Source organism: Dendrobates tinctorius, unplaced genomic scaffold (genome assembly GCF_039654945.1).
Source record: "Dendrobates tinctorius isolate UK_male_01 unplaced genomic scaffold, ASM3965494v1 ptg000028l, whole genome shotgun sequence".
Taxonomy (NCBI): Eukaryota; Metazoa; Chordata; class Amphibia; order Anura; family Dendrobatidae; genus Dendrobates; species Dendrobates tinctorius.
The window spans coordinates 92,297,195-92,310,683 of record NW_027361696.1 but is presented as its reverse complement, the minus strand read 5'-3'; the positions used below and the strand labels follow the sequence as shown (position 1 = coordinate 92,310,683).

The 13,489-nt window shown below is 42.2% G+C and overlaps 1 protein-coding gene across 2 annotated transcripts in view; it reads right to left on the bottom strand.

Annotated features, from left to right (window-relative positions):
* LOC141085633 (protein kinase C gamma type-like) overlaps window positions 1-13,489 on the bottom strand; it is a 779,251-nt gene that overhangs the window by 127,305 nt on the left and 638,457 nt on the right. The gene's annotated exons all lie outside the window — the stretch shown is intronic.

Here is a 13,489-nt window from a genome sequence, read left to right as displayed (position 1 = left end):
CTACATTTAAAATCTCTGTTTCTATCACCATTGCTGCACCCAGTAAACTAAGTGATACATCACTGGAATCAAGGTCTCGGCTCCTATATCATACTGATCTCAGATGAGCTGGCAAAAACCTGCTGACAGATTCCCTTTAAATGCCATACATGGTTGCTTCCATGACTCGGTTGGTGTTGGACCTGATACTGGGCTTCTAGCAGGAAGGTGACTTTCGCATCTGAGAGCACATTACACTGGAGATTCTCATGCTGATCGCACTTCATTAAATTCTGAGCTGATATAATAATGCAATGCTGGCGTATTCTGTCTTCTCCACACTGTATCCTGACTCTCCTTCCATTCAGACTGCTTGTTGCTTAGCAACAGAAGCCAAATTAAAGGGGAAAAACAATTAATAACATACAGTACTTTATACTAGGAGATTAAGTTGTCCACCTTTTCATGGCTGCTGTGCTTTTAGAATGAATATTAAAGGGAACCTGTCAGTTAATTCATGCTGGTGGCATCAATTATAGCATGCACAACTGCAGCCAGGTATATTTTTCTCTTAAAAGCTCTGGACGGCTTCTCCCCACACCACTCCAAGTCATTAACATGTTTTTCCCATGCATGTATATAGCAAGAGACCAGTCAATCAACTCTGGAAGTGCTGGGGAGTGCCGGTCAAGGAAGACACTGGATTAGTTTTGCCTTCGGCTACAGTCATCAGCTGGATCTTCAAATTATTTTTTCTCTGAAATGCTGCAGTATGCCTGGCAGCAATCATGCAGCAAGGATCTGATTCATACTACCTGTGATTTTTTTCAGCATGAATCAGCTGTCAGGGTCCGTTTAACCCCAGTTTTCTCCGGACGTGGCATACCAGCTACTATTTAATATAGCTGGTATCTGCCACATCCATAGAGAAGTCAGCTGCTGAGCCTTCTTGTTGGAATATGTTTGGTGCAACAACTCCATTCCTGTCTATGAGTGTTCAGTTGTTAGTTTTGTATGCTGTTCATAAATTTAGAACAACAAAAAAAACTCGCAGAAGCTCACACAGGGACAGCATGTAACTGTATTTCCTGTTTTTCCTGTGTCTGTGTATGAGAGAAGCAGCCTGCTGCAGATGATGCACAGATAGAGACACACAAATTATGTATTCCTTATCTATTAAGCTTATCATATATTGTTCCTGTTTGTTCCTGAAGAAGCTCTGCTGTCACACACTTGGAGAGTATACTGAATAATCTGCTGCCAACAGGTTATGGGCCCAGAGTGACACAAAACCCCAGAGTAACACAGCAACAGAAGCCCGGAGCAAAAGCAGCACAGAGTAACAGAGAAGATGTCCACTAGCAGCAATCATGTCAAGTTCTCAGTACCAAGCCTCACTAACCAGAACTGCCAGTCCTGGAAATTCAAGGTGAAGATGCTGCTCATAAGAGAAGGTAGGTGGAAATATACTCAGGAACAAGTGCCTCATCCATTACCATATGATTGGCTAGAGAAGGATCAGACAGCACAAAGCACAATCTCACTCAGTGTAGACGATAATCAGATTGTGCATATATGCAAGTGTGCAACTGCAAAGGAGATGTGGAATGAGTTACAGAAAGTGCATGAAAGATCAAATCTCAGCAATAAGATTTATCTCATGAGAAAGCTGTATCAGTCTAAGTTAAGTGATGGACAGAATATGCAGGACTACATAAGAAACACCTTAGAGATTGTGGAGTGTCTTAGGGATATGGAAGAAGAAATTAAAGATTTTCATGTTGTTGCACTTCTATTAAGTGGTCTTCCAGAAAGTTATGACACACTCGTGACAACACTAGATGCACATATATAGAAATATGGGGAAAGACAACCAAAACCCCAGGAAAATTGAGATAATATCTGAAAAAACACTAGATGCACAGTCAGATGATGAGCTGACAATAGAATATGTTAAAGGCAAACTTGTGGATGAATTCAAGAGAAAAACGCAGCATGTAAGCAACAGTAATGAATCCAGAGCAGAAACAGCGTTAAAGACACAGGATTTCCCTAAATATAAGAGCAATCTAAGAGAAACTCGTGAATGTTTTGTCTGTAAAAAGCCTGGCCACCTTAAAGCAGACTGCAGAATTTCGAAAGCAAGAATGAGTCAGCTTAAAAAGCAGAACAGTCATCAAAGGGTTAAAACAGCTGTAAAGGAAGATTCTGCATGTGTTGAAGCTGCATTTAATGCCAGTACAGGCCCATCTGAAAAGAATATATGGTGTATAGATTCTGGTGCAAGCAGCCATATGACAAATAACTTAATGAAAGCAAGTTAGAAAAGGTGATCTTAGCTAATGGTCACTATATGACTTCAGAAGGAATAGGATACGGCTACCTCCACTGTCCAGTTTCCTCAGCACAAAGCATAAAGACGCATATGATAGGATAGGATGGTCTCTATGTTCCCAGCCTTAAAAGCAATATTCTGTCAGTAAAGAAACTCACGCAAAAGGGGAATGTAATAACTTTTAAAGATAACAGCTGCATCATTTCAAAGAGGGGTCACACTTTTGCAGAAGGAAAAATCCAAGATGAACTTTATCAGCTAAAACACAAAGAAAGAGTGTACAGTGCTAGACAAGATCCACATAAGAACTGTATCCATGTATGGCACAGACTTCTTGGGCACAGAGACCCAGAAGCAGTAAGGAAGCTAGCGCAACTTGCAAATGGTATTGAAATCAACCAGTAGTCAAATGATGAAGTGCACTAGCTGTCTTAAAGGAAAAATGTCCAGAAAATCCTTTCCTAAAATAAGCACCACTAGATCTGCACAGCCTCTAGATCTGATACATATGCGGTCCAATAAGTGTTTAAACTGCAAGCAAGAAGATATATTTTATCACAATTATTGATGACTACTCCAGATATACAGTCATCTACCTGCTTCACATAAGGATGAAGTTCCACAGAAACTTGAAGAATATCTTGCTGTAGTGTTTAACAAATTTAGAAGAATACCAAAAGCCCTGCGTGCGGATAATAGAACCGAATATACAAGTGGTAAGGTGCAAACCATTTTGAAAATGGATGGAATCGTGTTGCAGACTAGCATTCAATACAACCCTGAACAAAATGGCATTGCAGAGAGAAAGACCCATACTCTCTGTGAAAGTGGAAGAAGTATGTTGTTTGATGCGAATCTACTTACAACGTAATGGGGAGAAACCATCATGACAGCTTGCTTCAAAACAGAGTGCCAGGTAAAGCCACAAATAAAACTCCATATGAGCTATGGAACTGCGAGAAGCCTAACCTGAAGCACCTTAGGATATTTGGAAGCAAAACGTTTATGTATGTTCCCAAAGAGACGTGTTCAAAGTGGGAATCACACGCAAAGCAAGGAGTCCAGGTGGGCTATAGCGAAACTCAAAAGGGATAAGAATCCTGCACTCAGAGACCAACATAGTAACAAACAGCAGATATGTAGTGATTGATGAAAACTCTGTATCGCTCAAATTCCATGAAGTTACACCAGTTATTCAACCTAAGAAGCAAGAACATGAATCTCAATCACCAAACCCAGACACCGAAAAGGAAAACACTGAAGTGTGGATAAGCTCTGAAACCACTAAGGAAGACACAGAAGAACCAAGTCAACCTCCAGTCAGGAGATCAGAAAGGCCAAAAGTATCTCAGCTAGTCATCTATCTTATATGGGCAGAAAACTTCCTGAGCCAGAGCCACAGTCATGGCAAGAGATGCAAAAACTGCCTGTCCACAAGAAGCAGAAGTGGGTAAATGCCACTAATGAAGAGATGGAGTCCCTTCACCAACCCCAGACATGGGAGCTTACTGAGCTACCACAAGGAAAAAGAGTTATCGGATGTAAGTGGGTCTTCAAAAACAAATATGACTCAGAAGGTAAAGTTCACCGGTTTAAGGCAAGATTGGTTACAAAAGGGTTCTCGCAAAAGTACGGTGAAGATTATGATGCTTCATTTTCTCCAGTTGAGAAGCAAACCACATTCAGAACTTTAATGTCTGTAGCTGCCGTTCAACAGATGACAGTGAGACATTTTGACATCAAAACAGCCTTCGTACATGGTGACATTGAAGAAGAGTTATACATGAGCCAACCCGAGGGATATATTAAAAAGAGTGACCTTTTACCTTGTTTGTAAAATGCAAAAGTCTCTCTATGGACTTAAGCAGTTGGCAAGAGCATCGATCTCGAAAATGAACAAAGTTTTGATGGATGAAGGATTTAAAAGATTTCAAGCTGATCCATGTCTGTATATGAAAAATGTAGCAAAGGAGTGGATGTATATCTTCTATATGTAGATGATGCAATCATGTCTCATCAAGATGAAAAGGAAATTGCAAAGCTAGGTGAAATTCTCAACCAGCACTTTAAGACTAAAAACCCCGTCACACACAGCGATCTCGCTAGCGAGATAGCTGATTTTGTGGTGCCACAGCGATCTCGCCAGCGAGAACGCTGTGTGTGATGGGGATCAGCGACCGCCCCCCCTGCTGGGTATCGCTGATCGTGCTCAATCGGCCTGGGCCATTTTTTGATCCCTTGTCTCCCGCTGGCAAGCATGCATCGCTGCGTGTGGCAGCGAGAGACCAGCGATCAGCGACGCTGGACGCTGATTTCTAATGTAAACATTGGGTATCGAGGAGCCGCAGCTCTTGGATACCCGCTGTTTACCTTGGAAACCAGCGTACACTGGTTTCCAAGGTAAACAGCGGGTATCCAGGAGCCGCGCGGCTCTCAGATACCCAATGTTTACCTTGGAAACCAGTGTGTACGCTGGTTTCCAAGGTAAACAGTGGGTATCCAAGAGCTGCGGCTCCTGGATACCCGATGTTTACATTAGAAACCAGCTTGCTCGCTGGTGCTGATCGCTGGAGGGGCTGTCTTTGTGACAGCTCACCAGCGATCAGCCTAACCATGTTCCAGCGATCCCATCCATGTCGGATCGTTGGTGGGATCGCTGGGACATCGTTATGTGTAACGGGGCCTTTAGGACCTTGGGAATGTGACATATTATTTGGGAATCCAAATACAGAGAGAGGAAGATGGGAGTTTTCTTGACCAAAGTTGTAATTTCCGCAATACTAAACCAGTTTGTAATGTCAGAAGCCAAAGGTGTGTCAACACCAATGGATCCATCCTACTTAAAGTTGGAAAAAGATCTGCTACCCAGCAATGGGAGATACAGACAAGCAGTGGGGGCGCTTCTGTACATAGCAATCACAACTCGTCTGGATATCACAGCCACAGTTGGAATTCTCTGCCGACATGTAAGCAAGCCACGCCAAAGAGACTGGAATGCAATTAGGAGAATTCTTTAATATCTTAAAGAAACTCAAAGGCTAAATCTTAAGATATCTGCATCAGGAGATCTCACTCTCAGAAGTTATGTGGATGCAGATTTTGAGTTGAAGATTCAAGTGATCAGAAATCAACAAGTTGCTTCTTGTTCATTTTAGGAGAAAATTAAATTTCTTGGTCCAGCAGAAAACAAGTGTCAGTTGCATTATCTTCTACAGAAGCAGAATATATGTCTGCTGCTTATGCAAGTCAAGAAGTAATTTGGCTGAAACAACTTTTGGAAGATTTCAGCAAGCCACTAGCTCAACCAACAGTTATCTATGAGGACAACCAAGGATGCATTAAACTGGCCAGCAGTGGGATTAGTGCAAGGACTAAGCACATTGATGTAAAACATCACCACTAACTAGTGTTGAGCATTCCGATACCGCAAGTATCGGGTATCGGCCGATACTTGCTGTATCGGAATTCCGATACCGACTTCCGATATTTTTTCAATATCGGAATTCGGCATCGGAATCGGAAGTTCAGTTGATTGACGGCCTGACGTCATCATGATGCGCGGTGTGTGCGCATCATGATGCGCCGTCATTTCGGGCCTTCCGGGGGTCTCTGCCGGCCTGCCGGGGGGCTGTGCCGGCCTGCCGGGGGGCTGTGTGGACTGCCCGGGGTCTCTGCCGGCCTGCCGGGGGGCTGTGCCGGCCTGCCGGTGGTCTGTGCACCCTGTGGGGGTCTGTACCGGCCTGCCGGGGGGCTGTGCCGGCCTGCCGGGGGGCTGTGCTGATGTCCGGGGGTCTGTGCAAGCATCGTCCGATGGGACTACAAGTCCCATCGGGCGATGCCTGCTACCATGACAGTGATTGACACATTAGCCAATGATGGGACAGTAGTAGTCCCATCATCCGGCTAATGTGTTAAATGTTAAAAAAAAAAAAAAAAAAAAAAAAATACTACATACATACTACATGCATGCTACATACATACTACATGCTACATACATACTACATATATACTACATACATGCTACATACATACTACATGCTACATACATACTACATGCATGCTACATACATACTACATATATACTACATACATACTACATACATGCTACATACATACTGCATGCTACATACATACTACATACATACTACATACATACTACATGCATGCTACATACATACTACATGCATACTACATATATACTACATGCTACATACATACTGCATGCTACATACATACTACATATATACTACATACATACTACATGCTACATACATACTACATGCTACATACATACTACATGCTACATACATACTACATATATACTACATACATACTACATACATGCTACATACATACTGCATGCTACATACATACTACATACATACTACATACATACTACATGCATGCTACATACATACTACATGCTACATACATACCACATACATACTACATGCATGCTACATGCATGCTACATACATACTACATGCTACATACATACCACATACATACTACATACATGCTACATATATACTACATGCATGCTACATACATACTACATATATACTACATGCATGCTACATACATACCACATATATACTACATACATACAATACATTCATACAATACATACATAGACATACAGTACATATAACATAGAGTAACATACTTACCAATACTTGTCACATTGTTCCCCGAAGCCATTGTCTTTCCGGAATAAATATTAACATAACAAACCACAAAAATACTCACCCACGATCCGAAGCAGTCCACGAGTGTGTCCCACGACGATCTTGGGTAGAGAACTGCAGCATCAGATGATGCTGCCGTTCTCTACGGGCTGCAGGAATCCAATGACGGAAGGTAGGTATCCTTCCGCACTGTATTCCTCCGCCACTTAAAAAAAAAAAAGTCCCTAGTCTCACTTTATGCCATTGCTGCGTGGGAATTTCATGGCAAGAGCCGGGTCAAGGCAGAACCTTGAGACTAGACATGGAATGTGCAAGAGAGCACCATAAGACAGAGTACGGAAAACCAGGCAGAGACAGAGAACGTGGAAGTAGTACAAGGCTCAGAATAGCAAAGGCCAGAAATGGCGAAATAGGCAAGGCAGACAACATAGGAAGTACTACAAGGCAAAGCATAGCAAGGACAAGACATGGTGAAAACAGGCAAAGGTAGAGAACATAGGAAGTACTACCAGTCCAAGGATAGCAGAGACAAAACATGGCACAAAAGACAACACAAGACATGGCACGACACAAGAGGCAGAATACAAGCACAGAGCGTGTGCAGAGAAGCACTACAGGGCAGAGTGCAGGGACACAGAATACAGGGAGCAACTGAGCAGACCAAGCAGCCATGCAGGGAAGCAACACGATACTCAGGCCCCGACCATAGGAAGGGGTGGTCTGTTATAGCACCATAGCACCTGCACTTCTGGGTCAGGACCCGGGAAGGACTTCCAGTTCAGATCCTCCAGGATCATAGAGAGCATTGCTAGATCAGACTGGGCTGGACCATAGAGAAGGTCACATGATCAGGGGCTCCAGAAACACTGAGAGGTTAGCTGGGTCAGACAGTGCTGGAACATAGGAAAGGTCACATGATCAGGGGCAGAACCACAGAGACAAGCACTGCAGGCAGAGCAGAGACGGCTGGTCACACAGTAACGGCGTGTAGCCATGAGGTAAAACACACATGCGCACTGGCAATAGCAGGCAGCCATGAGATGAGGCACGCGTGCACACTGCTCCAGGCAACTTGCAGCACAACAGTCACGAGGTGCGCGTGCACACAGCTTCCAGGGATCTTGCAGCAAAAGACATAACGGGCATGATAGTTCAGTGCACGTGCACACTGCTCCAGGAGTCATCCAGCATACCAGACTGTTGTGAGTTCATTTTCCCCTTCACCGTCGATGTCTGATGAACTCCCTCTTCTGGTGAAGGAAGGTAGTGAGGCTGATTACCAAACACCTGAGCTGGTAGATGATGACTGGGTAACAGGAAATTCTGACTGGATATAAGGCAGCCAACGCCCTTCTGAGTCGCTGGTGATTTCTCTGCTGGATTCTTGGAGACCAGTCTGATTCCTGCTTCCCAAAGATAAGTTTTTGCTCTGCTATTGAACTTATTAGTTTTGTTTTGTTTACTTTGTTTTTTGGAGTTCAGCCATCCCCGGTCGGGGGTATGCTGAGTTCCATTTTTGTCTCTGATCAGTTTGTCTCTTTGCTTTGTCTTCAGAATTTACCTGAGTGCTGATATAGTCATTTTGAAGTCCTAGCGACTTCAGGGCCTGTTTTTCCTATCAGACGGTTGGGACATTTTTTGGTAGGGTTTTTTACGGATTGCAGACAGCAGCTTTTCTATCCTGTCCTTTTTAGTTAGCTTGGGCCCCATCATTTGCTCAACCTATCTTTCTATCTGTGTTAGTGTTTTCATCTTGCTTCACCGTCTTTATATGTTGGGGGCTGCCTATTGCTTTGGGGTCTGCGCTGGGGCAGTTTAGATTTCCCCTTTCTTTCTTTAGGCCTATTTAGTTCTCCGGCTGTGATCGAGGGGTCTAGGGCATCGTAGGAACCCCCCATAGCTACTGCTAGTTGTTGTGGATAGGATCAGGGGTCTGCAATCCGATAGCTACCAACCTCTCCGGTTTTCTGGACTTAGCTTGTATTTTTGTTTTTTCCTCCTTTCAGTGACTCATTCATAACACCAGACATGGTGGGCATGATAGTTTGGTGCGCATACACACTGCTCCAGGGTTCATGCGGCATAACAGACATGGCGGGCATGACAATGTGTCTTTTTTCAAGGAATGTTTTAACAGTTTTTGCTCTATGGCAGGATACATTATCATCTTGAAAAGTGATTTCATCATCCCCAAACATCCTTTCAATGGATGGGATAAGAAAAGTGTCCAAAATATCAGCATAAACTTGTGCATTTATTGAGGATGTAATGACAGCCATCTCCCCAGTGCCTTTACCTGACATGCAGCCGCATATCATCAATGACTGTGGAAATTTGCATGTTCTCTTCAGGCAGTCATCTTTATAAATCTCATTGGAACAGCACCAAACATCACTGAATATGACTTTCATCTAGTCATCCACAGTCCACTATTGCTTTTACTTAGCCCATTGTAACCTTGTTTTTTTCTGTTTAGGTGTTAATGATGGCTTTTGTTTAGCTTTTCTGCAAGTAAATCCCATTTCCTTTAGGCGGTTTCTTTCAGTTCGGTCATAGACATTGACTCCAGTTTCCTCCCATTCGTTCCTCATTTATTTTGTTGTGCATTTCCTGTTTTGGAGACAAATTGCTTTAAGTTTCTGGTCTTGATGCTTTGATGTCTTCCTTGGTCTACCAGTATGTTTGCCTTTAACAACCTTCCCATGTTGTTTATATTTTGTCCAGATTTTAGACACAGCTGAGTGTGAACAACTAACATCTTCTGCAACATTGCATGATGATTTACCCTTTTTTAAGAGTTAGATAATCCTCTCCTTCGTTTCAATTGACATATCTCGTGTTGGAGCCATGATTCAGTCCACTTGGTGCAACAGCTCTCCAAGGTGTGCTCACTCCTTTTTAGATGCAGATTAACGAGCAGATCTAATTTGATGCAGGTGTTCGTTTTGGGAATGAAAATTTACATGCTGATTCCATAATTTTTTCCCTCAGAATTGGGTGATTTCATAATTTTTCCCCTATGATTGGTTTAAAAAAGTAACTTTACTGACTACCACATTTTTTGTTCTTGATTTCTTTTAGTGTTTCTTAAAGCCAGAAAGTTGCCATTTGAATTGACTTTAGTTTTGTGCCATGTCTGTGATCTGCTTTTCTTCTACAAAATTAAACAACTAAATGAACATCCTCCAAGGCCGGTGATTACATAGTTTTTGCCAGGGGTTGTATAACCAGGTTAAAGGGGATTAAAGATAAATTTAAAAAATATTAAAAAAAAGATTTAATAAGTATATAAAAATTCAAATAACCCCCCTTTCCCCTATTGAAAATAAAGAAATAAAAAAATAATCAAATGTGCAGGTTTTTTGTTACTATTCCTCCCTAAAAAATGCAATAAAACCAGATCTAAAAAGTGTGAATAAAGCCTTCAGCTTGTCACACTAGAAACCAATGGAAAAACACGAACTTTTTTTCTCCACCTAAATAAATTTTGATATTATTGTAATTGTACTGACTTTCAAAATGTACGCCGTAAAAACAAAGCATAAAAAAAGGAAAAAATTGCAATTTTCTTCCAATTTCACCACGCTTGGAATTTTTTTCCTGTTTTTCAGTTCATTGAATGGTAAAATGAAAGGTGTCATTCAAAAGTACAACTAGTCGCACCAAAAAGCAAATCATCATAGCTATGCGAAAGGAGAAAAAAGTGATGGCTCTAAGAAGAAGGGGAAGAAAAACAAAATGCAAAAAGGAAAATTGGCTCAGGAGGGAAGGGGTTACATGTGGCTTGCCTTTGATTTTGCTGGAATGGGGGGATTTGCAGCTGCAAACAGTCGCTAAACAGCAAGTGGCCGACACGTCACACAAATGGTTTATTCATGTAATCTGTCCGAGAATTACTGTAGCAAAACCTGCGTGGTCACGTATCTCAGCCTCAAAGGGGTTGTGCCCTTTAATACAATCTAGGCATAGATTGTTATAAGAAAAAATGTGCATTATTCACCCTCCCCAGGCCCAGCACTGAGTCTCTGTCGCTGCTCTTTGTGGCTGTTATTGGCTGCAGCACTGACATAACATTGGCAGCAGCCAATCACTGAGCTCAGCACCTATGCCCATGTAGACAGAGCCACTGAGCTCACTGATTGGCTGCAGCACTGACATTACGTTGGCAGCAGCCAATCACTGAGTTCAGCGCCTATGCCCATGTAGACAGAACGCTCCACTCAGAGCCAGCAGAGCTCACTGATTGGCTGCAGTGCTGTTGCAGTGAAATCAGCGCTGCAGCCAATGTCAGACAATGGGAGCAACAGCAGAAAATCAATGGTAGAGCTGTGGACCTGTGGATGGCGAAGAAAGCGCTATTTGTTTGTGGTGCATCCGGTTACCATCATGGCGTCTGCCATCTTACCGGAAACAAATAGTGCTCATTCTCCTGCAACCAAGCCTCCGATATAAAGTGATATAAAGCAAAGGTAGAGCAGTGCAGCACACTTATATGGGACCCTATCTGGGCTCTAGCCACAATTTCACATTTTTACTGGCAATGGATTATAAAAAAATATATAAATAAAAGGTGGTAGTTTTAAAAAATCATTTTATTTTTCAATTTGCCTTGAATGGAGACTGAAGAAAGTTAAAAAAAATCGAATTTTCCCGGGATCTAAGAATCTTCTGATTTACCATTTGTGAAAATCTAGCAATTTTAAGTGAATAAAGTAATCTTACTGTAAATTGCTTTCTTTAAACAGTAATTGTATATTAAGGCAATAGATGTCACAAACACGTAAGCGCCAAGAGCAGCTCTCAGACTGCAGCATTTCTTTATCTGCAACTGGAAAAAGGAGAATTATATGGTGGAGCAACTCCGCCCTCTAGTGGAACAGTCGAATGTTGCACTAACATGAACTGCAGTAACTTTGTTAAAAGTTATTAGTCCCAATTTAATAGGAAGCAAAGAATAACCACTGATACCAATTTGTCATTAAAGCATTTACTATAAAGGGGCATATGCATGACTGCTAGAGATTAATAAGAGCTGATTATTATTATTATCTTTAAATAGTCATGTGAGTGTGCATTTCTTAAACCCACCATTCCGGCAGATCCCACAACTATCTCACATATATAGCATAAATCTGATGATATGTCATAAATGCCCAAAGTGGGGTTAAAACTTTAATAATATTGTGAACACACAGAGTTTTCAGAGAAGAAACTGAGCCAAACCTCCAAATTTTAGGGGAATTTTTACTTTTCAAGAAGGCTTTGGACTCGCACACGGTCTCAATGGATGTACACGTCTGTAAGACACACACTGGTGAACCCGAACGACGGTTGCCTAGGTAAAGAAACTTCAGGAAAAAGCAAGGTTTTGTTCCTGAAGATCCTAAGCTGGCGGCTTTTGCCGTCACTTTTGTGGTGGGAAGACTGAACGTGTGCACAGCAATGTCGCTTCTACATTTGCACGATGTTCGATTTTCATGACGGGTTTTCAGCACTTTTTTATGAGGATTCAAGACGGAATTTGCCCATAAAAAATGCTACGTGCACATCCACACTTTTTTTTATTTCAAAGATTTCACAACTGTTGAATGACAACCATTTTTTTCATCTTCAGTGGACATGGACCACCCAAAACGCTTCATTGTAGGTGTCAAACTTTCAGCTATTTGATACAAGGTCTGATCTGTGGATAGGATGCCAGAAACGATTATATACAGTATGTCATTCATTAGAGGGGATACTGAAGCCAGGACTGTTAAAGGGAATCTGTCATTAGGTTTTTGTTATTTATTCTGAGAGTAGCGCAATATGGGGCACAAGAGCCTGATTCCAGGGATGTGTCACTTATTAGGCTGTGTGCTGTACTTTCAATACAATCAGTATTTTATCAGAAGGAGATTATCACTGCTGGACTATTTCTCATGTGCAGAGCAGTAAAGCTAATCTGTGTAACCCTGCCCCCACCACTGATTGGTACATTGCTGACAATTCACAATGTATACAGGATGCTGCCAGTCAGGGTTGTGGGCGGGGTAATACACAGCCTAAAAGTCTTAGCTCTGTAACAAAACTACATCAAATAGTCCAGTAAGTGATACATCCCTGGAATCAGGGTATCTGCGCCTAAATCATGCTGTGCTTTCAGATTATGTAGCAAATGCCTGTTGACAGATTCCCTCTAATTGAGAAAAAAGAAATGCACCGATTGGACCACTCCCTTGATATATGCCCCCAGGCAGCTGCTCCAGCCCCTCAATATCCTTCCATCTCCAGTAGATTACCAGCTCCTACAGCTCTCTAGATCTTCATCTGGTATTTTTTCAGCCTGGATTTGCTGATCATATGACATTTCAGTGCTCACCTCCTCTCCTCCAGGGTCCAATAGTATTACCTATTACCTGGGCTGCCGGTACGCCACTTGGGTTGACTCCAAACACACTATCATTCTAGAAGATCACAAGACCAGAGACATTGCGAACTAGACAGA